Here is a 12,775-nt window from a genome sequence, read left to right as displayed (position 1 = left end):
TGGATGGAAATATTTTTGAATCTGGGAACAAAAAGTTACGGATTCAAAACTATCCGGATACGTGTGGACGGGGCCTTAGTTGGAAGAGAAAACCGTTTGGAAATTTATTGGTGTGTTTTTTGCTCCATTTTTAACTGATATTTTCAACACATGAATTCAAACCAAGATGTTAATCCATTGGCCGGCCAAGCTCCACGAACGAATTTCCACTCAAACACTGTCTCAGCAACCGAGACTCGCGTTGACCTTGAAATTTCCTAAGATATTTCCCTGGTAGCACCGTTAACTCAAAAGAGAATCTCACTGGCATAGAAACGCACTATGCAGTCAAAACATTAGTCAGTTTTGGACCCAGTCAGCAGTTTGCACTTTGTACCTAGTTTGCATTTTAAACCCAATCTGCAATCTGGAAACTGCAGTCTGTAGTCGGGTTTGTAGTCTGCATTTTATACTGACCGGTAGGTTATCTTATTTCAAAGATCAAAGAAATAACGACGTCTCCTCCTCTAACACCAGGTAAATGCTCAAACCATTTTTCATGACACCTTTGATTACAACACGTAATCTTTAAACGTAGTACTACTTAACGTCTGGCATTTTTTCACTGTTTTGGATCAGTCGCTCTCTAAAATGCACATCCCAATTTCTTTTTGTTTAAGTTGTAGCGGCATCGCTTGAATTACGACGCATGTAACAATAAACGCCATTCGCATACAAATAAGTGGCTGGGTATATCCTGCAGTTTAGCTTTTCCCCCCTTTCTACAAAGGTGAAATGTTGTGACATGAATGGACCTGGAATGATTGCTTCGAACATTTCACCTTAGTGCGCATATTTCCTCTTCGGTTTAGCCAGCGATATGTCAGTTCCTGCTCAGGAACAGCTTCGGAAACACGATCACTTTATGATGTTGTCCTTAACGCATTTAGCTCAATGTAAGATATTTATTGTATTTATGACTTTCGATTTGCTGGCTGACTATCTCCAATTCTTCCAGCTATTAAGAACCAGTGATTTCCATTGTTTGGTTCTTCACTGGTCAACTTCTGACTTCAATTACTGAGGCGGTTTCTCGAAGCTTCTGTCCTTTGACTTCTTAGGGCCTTGCCCAACGTAAAAGCAAAAAGCACGGTGACACACGCTTTCACTGGCGACAAATGTCTGATTGGTCGACGCCTTGCCATGTGACTTCAATAGGGCTGCCATCGGGTATATTAAACTCAGATCTCCCTCGATAAAGAATACTCTTTTTCAGGCCTGTAAAACCGACGAATGTTTTGACTATATAGTGCGTTTCTATGCCACCGAGCGAGATTCTCCTTTGAGTCAACGGTGCTACCAGGGAAATATCTTAGGAAATTTCAATGTTTGATCATGAGTGGAAATTCGTTCTTGGAGCTTGGCCGGCTAATGGATATACATCTTGGTTTGAATTCGTGTGTTGAAATATTTTAAAAATGGAGCAAAAAAGATAGCAATAAATTTCCAAGCGGTTTTCTCTTCCGACTAAATAGTTACATACTGTATTCGCGTGGGTCCGCGTCCAACAGAAAATACGAAGATTTCTGGTGTGTTTTCAAAATTAAGTTGTTAAAATTGCCATTCAAGAGATCCATAGAGGCAAATATATTAAGACTGACGAAAAAAAGCAATGCAAGAGGTCTCTGAAAGTTTAGAAATGTTTTTCAGTTTCTCAAAAATAATTCTAAAGTGAATTTAGCAGCAATATTAACCGATATCATACTTAACATGTCATTGCACCTCATGTTGGGTACACTAGAAGGAAACCTTTTAGTTGCAATTACATTTGGCCATAGTCGTTCCAAGCAAAATGAAAATTGTTTGCTAATCTCCAATATATAGCCAAAGCAACAATATTCAAAGTTGAAAATTTTATTCAGGAATCCCGCTTGCAAGCAGGGAGAGTTTTACTGAATTAAAATACTACTACAGCTAATAATACGCTTTCATCACGTTGTAGGGGGTTAATTCTCGACCTATTCTAAAGTTTTAGAATCCACATCAAATTGAACGTATTTTTTCTTTAATCGAGAAAAATCCGTGGAAAGAACGCCTCGCCTGAGAGTCTTTCTTCACTTAAAAGATATTCTGAATTGTCAGGAAACGGTGGAACCGTTGATTCTCTTGGATTTTCCCGACATGTATAAAATATATCGTCAGAATCCTTTGTAATTGTGTTACTGGAACACGGAGAGTGCTTTTTCGCATCGCTATTTTAAGGGCTGGCGGCAAGGTACATCTTACTTTTTGTGCCAGTTATAGACCGAATGCATAAATGGCGGCCAAAAACGTATACTTTTGTTTATGTGCTAATTAGCCTCACTAGCCTCATTTGCATGGACAAAATACAAAAGAAAGGTTGCTTGAGAGTGAGCCTAGTAAGTCTCATTAGCATATAAACAAAAAGAAAACATTTTTGGCCGCCATTTATGCATTCAGTCAATACATTCCTCCAACAAACTTTGCGAATATTTATCACTATATTTGATTCTGTTACACTTAGGGCGCTTTCCATTTGGCAGAACTGACCGGCCAAACCAGGCATTTGGAACGACTAACTTTACACCGCCTTCAAATTAACTCTCTTCTAGGATGATACACAATCCTTCGGAAGACATTGATAGGAGGGGTTATCATGCAAGTGTAATATGGAAGGGTCCAAATCCGCGATAGGGGACTAAATCCGTAAGGGGATTTAGTCACCCGGGGTCCAAATTCGCTAGGAGGGTGGCGCCGGTCCGTCTTTTCACATTCTCTTGCGAAATCTACATCTATCGCCGAATAGACGTCATGTAGACCTACATCTATCGAGAGCTTTATGACCATGAGAACTCGGAAACGTTTCGGATTCGTGTGCACGGGCATATTCGATTTGAATACGCTACGTGTGGATGGAAATATTTTTGAATCTGGGAACAAAAAGTTACGGATTCAAAACTATCCGGATACGTGTGGACGGGGCCTTAGTTGGAAGAGAAAACCGTTTGGAAATTTATTGGTGTGTTTTTTGCTCCATTTTTAACTGATATTTTCAACACATGAATTCAAACCAAGATGTTAATCCATTGGCCGGCCAAGCTCCACGAACGAATTTCCACTCAAACACTGTCTCAGCAACCGAGACTCGCGTTGACCTTGAAATTTCCTAAGATATTTCCCTGGTAGCACCGTTAACTCAAAAGAGAATCTCACTGGCATAGAAACGCACTATGCAGTCAAAACATTAGTCAGTTTTGGACCCAGTCAGCAGTTTGCACTTTGTACCTAGTTTGCATTTTAAACCCAATCTGCAATCTGGAAACTGCAGTCTGTAGTCGGGTTTGTAGTCTGCATTTTATACTGACCGGTAGGTTATCTTATTTCAAAGATCAAAGAAATAACGACGTCTCCTCCTCTAACACCAGGTAAATGCTCAAACCATTTTTCATGACACCTTTGATTACAACACGTAATCTTTAAACGTAGTACTACTTAACGTCTGGCATTTTTTCACTGTTTTGGATCAGTCGCTCTCTAAAATGCACATCCCAATTTCTTTTTGTTTAAGTTGTAGCGGCATCGCTTGAATTACGACGCATGTAACAATAAACGCCATTCGCATACAAATAAGTGGCTGGGTATATCCTGCAGTTTAGCTTTTCCCCCCTTTCTACAAAGGTGAAATGGTGTGACATGAATGGACCTTGAATGATTGCTTCGAACATTTCACCTTAGTGCGCATATTTCCTCTTCGGCTTAGCCAGCGATATGTCAGTTCCTGCTCAGGAACAGCTTCGGAAACACGATCACTTTATGATGTTGTCCTTAACGCATTTAGCTCAATGTAAGATATTTATTGTATTTATGACTTTCGATTTGCTGGCTGACTATCTCCAATTCTTCCAGCTATTAAGAACCAGTGATTTCCATTGTTTGGTTCTTCACTGGTCAACTTCTGACTTCAATTACTGAGGCGGTTTCTCGAAGCTTCTGTCCTTTGACTTCTTGGGGCCTTGCCCAACGTAAAAGCAAAAAGCACGGTGACACACGCTTTCACTGGCGACAAATGTCTGATTGGTCGACGCCTTGCCATGTGACTTCAATAGGGCTGCCATCGGGTATATTAAAATCAGATCTCCCTCGATAAAGAATACTCTTTTTCAGGCCAGTAAAACCGACGAATGTTTTGACTACATAGTGCGTTTCTATGCCACCGAGCGAGATTCTCCTTTGAGTCAACGGTGCTACCAGGGAAATATCTTAGGAAATTTCAATGTTTGATCATGAGTGGAAATTCGTTCTTGGAGCTTGGCCGGCTAATGGATATACATCTTGGTTTGAATTCGTGTGTTGAAATATTTTAAAAATGGAGCAAAAAAGATAGCAATAAATTTCCAAGCGGTTTTCTCTTCCGACTAAATAGTTACATACTGTATTCGCGTGGGTCCGCGTTCAACAGAAAATACGAAGATTTCTGGTGTGTTTTCAAAATTAAGTTGTTAAAATTGCCATTCAAGAGATCCATAGAGGCAAATATATTAAGACTGACGAAAAAAAGCAATGCAAGAGGTCTCTGAAAGTTTAGAAATGTATTTCAGTTGCTCAAAAATAATTCTAAAGTGAATTTAGCAGCAATATTAACCGATATCATACTTAACATGTCATTGCACCTCATGTTGGGTACACTAGAAGGAAACCTTTTAGTTGCAATTACATTTGGCCATAGTCGTTCCAAGCAAAATGAAAATTGTTTGCTAATCTCCAATATATAGCCAAAGCAACAATATTCAAAGTTGAAAATTTTATTCAGGAATCCCGCTTGCAAGCAGGGAGAGTTTTACTGAATTAAAATACTACTACAGCTAATAGAGGGTTAATTCTCGACCTATTCTAAAGTTTTAGAATCCACATCAAATTGAACGTATTTTCCTTTAATCGAGAAAAATCCGTGGAAAGGACGCCTTGCCTGAGAGTCTTTCTTCACTTAAAAAATATTCTGAATTGTCAGGAAACGATGGAACCGTTGATTCTCTTGGATTTTCCCGACATATATAAAATATATCGTCAAAATCCTTTGTAATTGTGTTACTGGAACACGGAGAGTGCTTTTTCGCATCGCTATTTTAAGGGCTGGCGGCAAGGTACATCTTACTATTTTATACCGTTCCTTTAATTATTAACTTAACGCCCTCAGATGATGACATGATTCCGTGAAATCTCACGCCTCAAACGATTTGCGATGATAGATACAATGGGAATGAAATGTTGCAAGGAACTGGGCGTCCTGATGTCAAACCAGAGTTGACTCCGGCTTCTCAGCTGGATGCCCCAGCCGTTTTTTGGTTGTAAGAGCGCGTGCGGCTCGTTATGGCATGATTCGTCCCAGCATTTTACATGAAATTTACAAACAGAATACTGTAAATTTCTTTAAAATATTTCCATGTTATTTACATGTTTTGTTCAAATGTAACTCTTTCAAAGGATCCTGTAGTTCCAATTTCCAATGAATTTACAGAACCAACAAAAGATGTAAATATCATGTAAATTTTATTTACGAAACAAAAACATGTTAAATATATTTTACAAAACATGTAGATTGTAATTTACAAGCTGTGAATGTAGATTTACATATACGCCTGTACATTTTCAACGTTTCCAGTGTGATCCCCTTTGCTGAAATTCAACCCTGTAAAATAAGTCTACCATTTCTCCAATAGGAATAAGATTACTCTTTGACACATCCTCTATAAAGAGCTGCACCATGTGTTCAAAGTTCCTAGTACAGATGACGGTAATTTTGAATAAGGTCTGATTTTTGTTGCCAGGTCATATTGTTGATGTCATCAGGTTAGGCAAGTAGAGCAGATCCATTCAGTATTTATTAACACTTTTTGTGCCAGTTATACATTCCTCCAACAAACCTTGCGAATATTTATCACTGTATTTGATACTGTTACACTTAGGGCGCTTTCCATTTGGCAGAACTGACCGGCCAAACCAGGCATTTGGAAGGACTAACTTTACACCGCCTTCAAATTAACACCCTTTGAGGATGATATACAATCCTCGGAAGAATGCGAGGGGTTATCATGCGAGTGTTCCTTCAAATTGTTGCATTTTCTTTGCAAACTGATGGGTCTGGCCGGCCAGTTCTGACAAAAGGAAAGCGCCCTTAGAGACAGATGGTCTGAACCATGTGATCACAGCAAGTGCATATATATTCAGGGCCATGTGTTATCTTATGACGAAAAGACTAAATTACTTTTGACATGGAATGTCTACAGTAGAGTCTTGACCTTGACAAATTTCAGCTTGGTTTAGCCTTGAACTCTGCATAGCTTTCCTTAAATGGTTCTGTGCTTTTCTGTTTAGTTCTCTGATATGTTCTGGATTGGAAACTTTACCCTTCTGAAATGTTTGCTTTTCATATTCCCTTGCTGCTTCAATATTTTCAGATCTTTTTGGTGTTTTGCATTGTTTTTCTTTTCCCTGATCCGAACTCTTTATTTTGTCTCTTCCGTTTGATAGATTCTCTCATATAACCTCTTTTTGCCACTACTTTGTAGAAATTATTACTGACACTCACATCATTTTTGGCTATGGTTTATTAATCGATTATTACCTATGAAAAATTGTTGACATTGGTAACACTGCTGATTTCATAACCTTAAATACTGTCATTATAATAATCTAACTGAACTGCTGAAACACATAGTTTCTTTTATCTAGATGTCCAATGTTAATAACAGTAGTTCCCTGTTGTCCGCTTATAGGACTGATAACAGTTAGTGGTGCCCACCCCTCAATGGATTCATTTATATGTATTGCAACATTTAATACATCGGAAACTGCTAGCACAATAAGTGCATCACACCATGTATGTTAATGTGACAACACACCCACAGTTGCTCTGTAATGGGTCCAATAAATTGTTGACGGTTGTTTCTGACATATTCGACTCCAGCAGCATGCACGTTCATGTGATAGGAAGGATCATTGTATAACTGGTGGGCAACAGAAGAAAAGAAGCATGAACCATCTGAGGTACATTCTAGTGTCTTCAATCCTTTCGGAGCAAATCGAGCCTGCAACAGTGTTATAGAAGGATTTCTCAGTACTGCATGTGTACACGTTCCATGAGCAACAGGGCCTGGGTTCGATTTAATGTCTCCTGATATCAATAGCTTTTCTCTTGTTAGACAGTAACTCTCATTTTGTTGGTTGAGTTTTGTTGAATGCTTAGTAACAGATTGATCCTGACTACACAATAGAACTGACAAGTCTTTTTTGTGTTTAGGAGTCCTGCGGGTAATAAGGTAAAAATGTCTATTAGAATCTCCTACTCTTGAAGATTTGTTACGTCTGAGTTGCGGTCTAGGTCTAGACATTCTTACTGCAATATAATATTATTTTCCAAAAGCGAGAGACAAACACTTTCTCAACTCAGACGAACTCGGTACGTTCTTCTTTAAATAATGCACCATACACTTTCTAATTACCTTGTCTTTATGAAACAAGCTCGACGTTTTCTTATAAGGAATTCTCAGTGGAAGGTTCTCTGTTCCAGGGAGCGTGTTTGCATTTGCGAACGGCCTCAGCCCTTGCTCTATCGTAGGAGATTGGTACGGATTCCTTATCAGTTTTCCTTACATAATCGATGAACGAGTCTTTCGACAGTTCGTCATTATGGTCCGCCACACAAGTACTAGTGTCTGGAAGCATGGGTTGCTTGGTTACCTCACTGTTTTTCATGTCACTGATGTTCAAGTTGGATTCATATGGCTTTGATGACTCAGCTTACAAAACTTCGTGATAGCTTTGATAACTATTGGTATACTTTGATAGCTTCGATGTCACTCTCCAAATCGAAGTGACCTTCCAAATGGAGTTTATTAATCCCTCGTGAGCTTAGGGGATCGGCAGAGACTGTCTTCTCGAGTCTTCTCACCACAGTCAGTGTAAAACGCAGACTGAGGTTATAACGTAACTGTTGAAAAAGCCCAAACCCCTTAGAAATGCTAACCTTAGGCCTAATTAGGCCTAGCTTAACTATTAGCATTTCTAATGGGTTTGGGCTTTTTCAACAATTAAATTATAAACTCAGTCTGCATTTTACCCCCGGTCTGCAGTCTGCAGTCTGCGTTTTACGCTGACCGCTTCTCACCATGTGTCTGTCGATTCCATTTCGACATGTATTATTAAAGTCTTCGCGTTGGAGAGTGAAAGGCGGTGCACAATTAATTGCACCAATGTGTACTTGTTCAAAATCTTTTGCTTCACCTTCGAAGAACGCCGTTTCTTTAATTCTTCAGTTTCTTGCTTCTAAATGCAGCGGAAGGTGCTCAAATTAAACACTTACGAAGAAAGCCCCAAACAGCAATGGCGGCGCACAACCTTGTAGCGAACAGGAAGTCAGAGCTGTGTTGTGATTATCCATCCTGATTGGCTAATTAGATCGAACTTCCGGTTACGCAGAAGTGACAAATTTGCATAAAGATCCCCACCAAAACTCGTGGATATATCCACGAGTAAAAATGAAGACCCGGTTCTCTCTGTCGATTGGAACTTGAAAATCTTTTCACTTTCCTTCAGTAACTTAGGAAACAAATTTAAGAGGTTTTGAATACAAATTGCCGATCCGGATGTTTTATAGGAATAGTAAACTTGCAGAATCGCTATTGTTTCTTATGTAAGACTGAAGAGGAATCCCTCGAGCATTTAATGTGTTACTGTAAATCAGTTGAGGTCTTAAACCTGGGAAGAGGTTTTATCTTGGCTAGCTATGCCTAAAAATGAGCATAAAATGCTACATTCGCGTATCTTTTGTTCGAGAAATTCAGTATTGATAATTAATCATGTTCTTAAGCTTGGAATATTATTTATCTGTAGGTTATAATAAAAAACCATCATTGGAAGTGTTGTATGTTTCCGTTCTTTCGACGGGTAAAGGTATTATCGACTGTCTATGAAAGGATTATTTCTTATTTTATTAGTTGCCATCTTTTTGAGCAACATCGCAGTATCTTCTCAGTACCATAATCTTTTTCCCTTCCTCAGATAATTAGATAAGCATTATATACCATAGAAATTTGGATAAACTGACCCTTTCAATGCCTTTCTCCTAAATTCACAGCAAGACTCCCCTGTCATGTTAATAATTTACGTGACTGTACTAATAGTTTTCAGAACTTGCCGATGTTAATACGGTTATAAGGTATGGAACTTAACAAGTCCCTTCAAAGTTAAGGTTATATCTATAATCTTAACGTGATGATTACACTTTCATGATCATTCAGCATTGAGTGCTGGAATAGCATTGTCGCTCACTGTGTGAACTATTGTAGTGTGAGCAAAACACTTTCGCAATGGACATTTATATATTTCACTTCAATCACTTGTAAATCTTTTTCTAAGATTATTGGCCCCTCAAAGGACGAAACTTTTCCGTACTTGCGATGTTTCTTGAAGCGGGAAAAAAGGGAAACATTACCAGAAATAATGTTTTTGTGTAACATTTTCTCTTTTTTGCACTTCAGTCCCAAGCAAAGTGATGATTGACTTAATTTCCAACAATCGTGACGTCCTACGGTAGACACCTTCCATAAGCAAATCCTAACTTCAATACGGGAGCCAGCCATTATGTCCTGGAACACAAAAATCGCTTTTATGGGATCACAGTGTGATGGCATCTGTTATGTTGCAAGTCGTCCTTTTTTAGCCGAAATGTTTGCCTTAAATATTCGACCAAATAATTCCAACTTCTGTTAAAGGCTCGTCACTATCCCACGGTAAATCGCATTGTCCTCGTGTATCAACGTCATGTTTGAAAGTAGAATTTTAATTAAAATCTGACAAAAACATATCTCAAGCTAGAGGATTAAAACACCTTTTACCTAGTAAGTGTCAGTGAAAGAGATTTATTAATTATATAATCCTGAGGGATTTAATTACATTGGAATGCTACAAGCAACTGGGCACCCCTCTGAGATACCAGGCATATTGCCTGCTATCTCCGCGGGATACCAAGGTACTGTTTTGGTTGTTAAGGGGGTCTGGCTCGTTATGTAATAAACGTTGTTGTTGTCTAGTAGTTCTAGCGCTGGAGAACTAGTGGAGAACATTGTAAACTGAAATTAATAATTAACTCAAATCAAGTCAAATGTTGGTTTTTGAGGAGAGGGAAAACCCGAGTACCCGGGAAAAAACATCTCGGTGCAGAGTAGGGAGCCAACAAACTCAATCCACATATGACGCCGAGTCTGGGAATCGAACCCGGGCAACATTAGTGAGAGGCGAGAGGCGAGTGCTCTCACCACTACGCCATCCTTGCCATCCTGTTCTAGTGCCAGCTATTATAAACTAAGCTTTACACCAGCTTTGACGAACTGCAGTTAGTGAACCTTGGCTAGTAAAGGTGCCGCAGACACGGTTTAGCCTTTCGCGCTCTCCAGGTCGCTTTCTGGTAGTTTGGAGATCCGTTTACCACTATGAGCCGCCGTACATGACCGGTTACCCAACCAGGTTTTTGAAATGTAAGCACCCTCGGAATACAGAGAATTTCTGTTCTTATGGAATTATTTTGGCGCGAAAATCGCGCACGGGCCACGGACCGGCTGCCAAATCTAAGGTGTCAACAAGTCGTATTCTTCCCCTTTTTCACTATTTTTGGAGGGTCTCAATGGGGTTAACCGTTAGACGTAAAATCTGTTAGGCGTAAAAAAGCTTAAAATTTAATCGTTAGCCGTGAAACAAGTTGAATAGGGTTACCTATAAAAAAATATGTATATATATTAGCGCAAATTTAGGTCTCAATCTTGAAAAGAACTCCATTTGCGCTTCGTTTAACTAATTCGGCTAATTACGTATACTGTCATTTCACAACGCCGGAAATGGAGGATGTGTGTTTGAAATGGATTGTACCACGCACTTTGACAGACTTGAGGGCCGCCTTGACGTTTTGACAGCCTTTGCAATTTACCATGATGATTTTGCCAGGCTCCACGCCAATGGAAATTAACTACTATATATACAGTTAATTGGTATTGTAATGTAACGGGAAACAATAACCATTAGCCTTAAACATGTTTAAAATTTAACCGTTAGCCGTAGCACCCACTATCCCATTGAGACCCTCTTTTTGGAGTTCTTCCTATTTTCTGCTATTTTAATTTGTTTTTTGTTCATGGCTGGTGCACAATGCAGTATTTAGTGGAGAAAAACCGGAGAAAAACAATTGTTACTTGCTTTCTTTTATACTTGCTAACATGTATCTATGGTCTGTCTTGCCATTTTCTCACTTTTCCATGAATTGCTCAAGCCAATAATTTCGTGAATAAAACACTTTCCACAAGACCTTTCGGGATTGTAGGGCGTACTTTTTCTTTTTTATAAATTTATTTTCGCCGCTTGACACCCTGCTAAGTCGTATCCAGACTCTTCCAAAACAGTGGTCCTCAGGACAACTCCGCCAAAAAAATTTATACTTTTTCAGGATGTGTCTTTCTTTGGGGAACCTTTTAATTCGGTTATACAGATAATCCTAAACCGGAATAGGAATAAATTAGAAAGTTCCAAAAGAATAGCGTTATGTCAAGATGGAGTGAGTTCATGTTCTTTCGTATCTCTCATTTTTCCAATCCAGACCTTACCCCATTAAAATGAAGACTGCTATTGTTTTTCTGGCACTTTTGATGATGACTGTTGGATCAGTGGCAGAACTAAACGCTCGTTGCAATGGTAAGTAAATATATAGATTTAGCCAAGCCTAAAAGCGGAACGCCCTGGTTATTTAATCTTACTGCCTGTAGGGTGAAAATAAGAGGTTTCGAATTGTCCGCGTTTTGATGTTTCCGGTTGCTGCTTTAATAATTACATCATTTTCTTTGCTTCCTTCTGTAGAAAAATTCATTGCCTAACTAGTGAATTCCATGGTACATTTTAGGCTAAAAAGCGATATCGCATGAATCACAAAGGAATGAGTGTGATATCGGTTTTTCGAGTGAAATTTACTTTTGAATTCACCAGTTTGGCAATGATTTTTTGTTGAACCGCACGAGTTTTAAAGGAAAACAAGCACACCATCAGTGAGCGAATGGAAAGGAAAAAACCAATTTCAGAGTTAACTGTCAATACCCAGCGAATAGGAATCACGCTAAAATTAGAAACCATAAAAAACTTTGTGAGTTTAAGGTCAAAAAAAAGAGTTTTACTGATGTACTTTATTCCACTTTATCTCTGGAAACGAGATCATTCACATTTTGGTTTATTTCATTGAAACACGCCTGGCCCAGCTTGGCTTGGAACAAGATTCGGCAAAATACCTCAATGCAACCAAGGAAGGACGAACACTTAATTACCCTTAGGTGCCTTAAACAAACTTCTGAAAACACAAGCTAGTGAAATTTCCCCCTAATTTTACGAGAACTCATTTCGGTTACGTGTTTATAATATAAGTCTTAAGGGCAAAATGTTCTTGTTACTATCGAGGCACATCGAAAACCAGTTGAGCAAACGGATTAAAAAAGCACTTGTTTCGCTCACATTTTAAAGCAAAACAAGCAAACAATTCAACTTTATCTTTGTGTCCAAAATAGTACAGATAATTGTTATTTTTAAAATTCCAGTTTCAGTCCTGAACAAAGGAAAAACCGATTAAACCACTTTTTAAAAATACGCATCCACTTTAAATAACGCATGCGTAAAAATAACAAACGGTTTAGTGTCCAAGGAAAGAATTTGTGGAGCTAACTTCTTCCAACAAGTATGAGCTATTACT

At 38.8% G+C, this 12,775-nt stretch overlaps 1 long non-coding RNA gene across 1 annotated transcript; it reads left to right on the top strand.

Moving 5' to 3' along the window:
* Positions 1-1,753: 1,753 nt before the first annotated feature.
* On the top strand, positions 1,754-11,710 carry LOC137987581 (uncharacterized). Its single transcript, XR_011120621.1, has 2 exons — positions 1,754-3,425; positions 11,642-11,710. It is a non-coding gene; the product is annotated as an uncharacterized lncRNA (long non-coding RNA).
* The last annotated feature ends 1,065 nt before the right edge of the window (positions 11,711-12,775 follow it).

This window comes from Montipora foliosa, unplaced genomic scaffold (assembly GCF_036669935.1).
Source record: "Montipora foliosa isolate CH-2021 unplaced genomic scaffold, ASM3666993v2 scaffold_36, whole genome shotgun sequence".
NCBI lineage: Eukaryota > Metazoa > Cnidaria > Anthozoa > Scleractinia > Acroporidae > Montipora > Montipora foliosa.
Note: the sequence above shows the minus strand (reverse complement) of the source record. Positions and strands in the feature narration are given on the sequence as shown.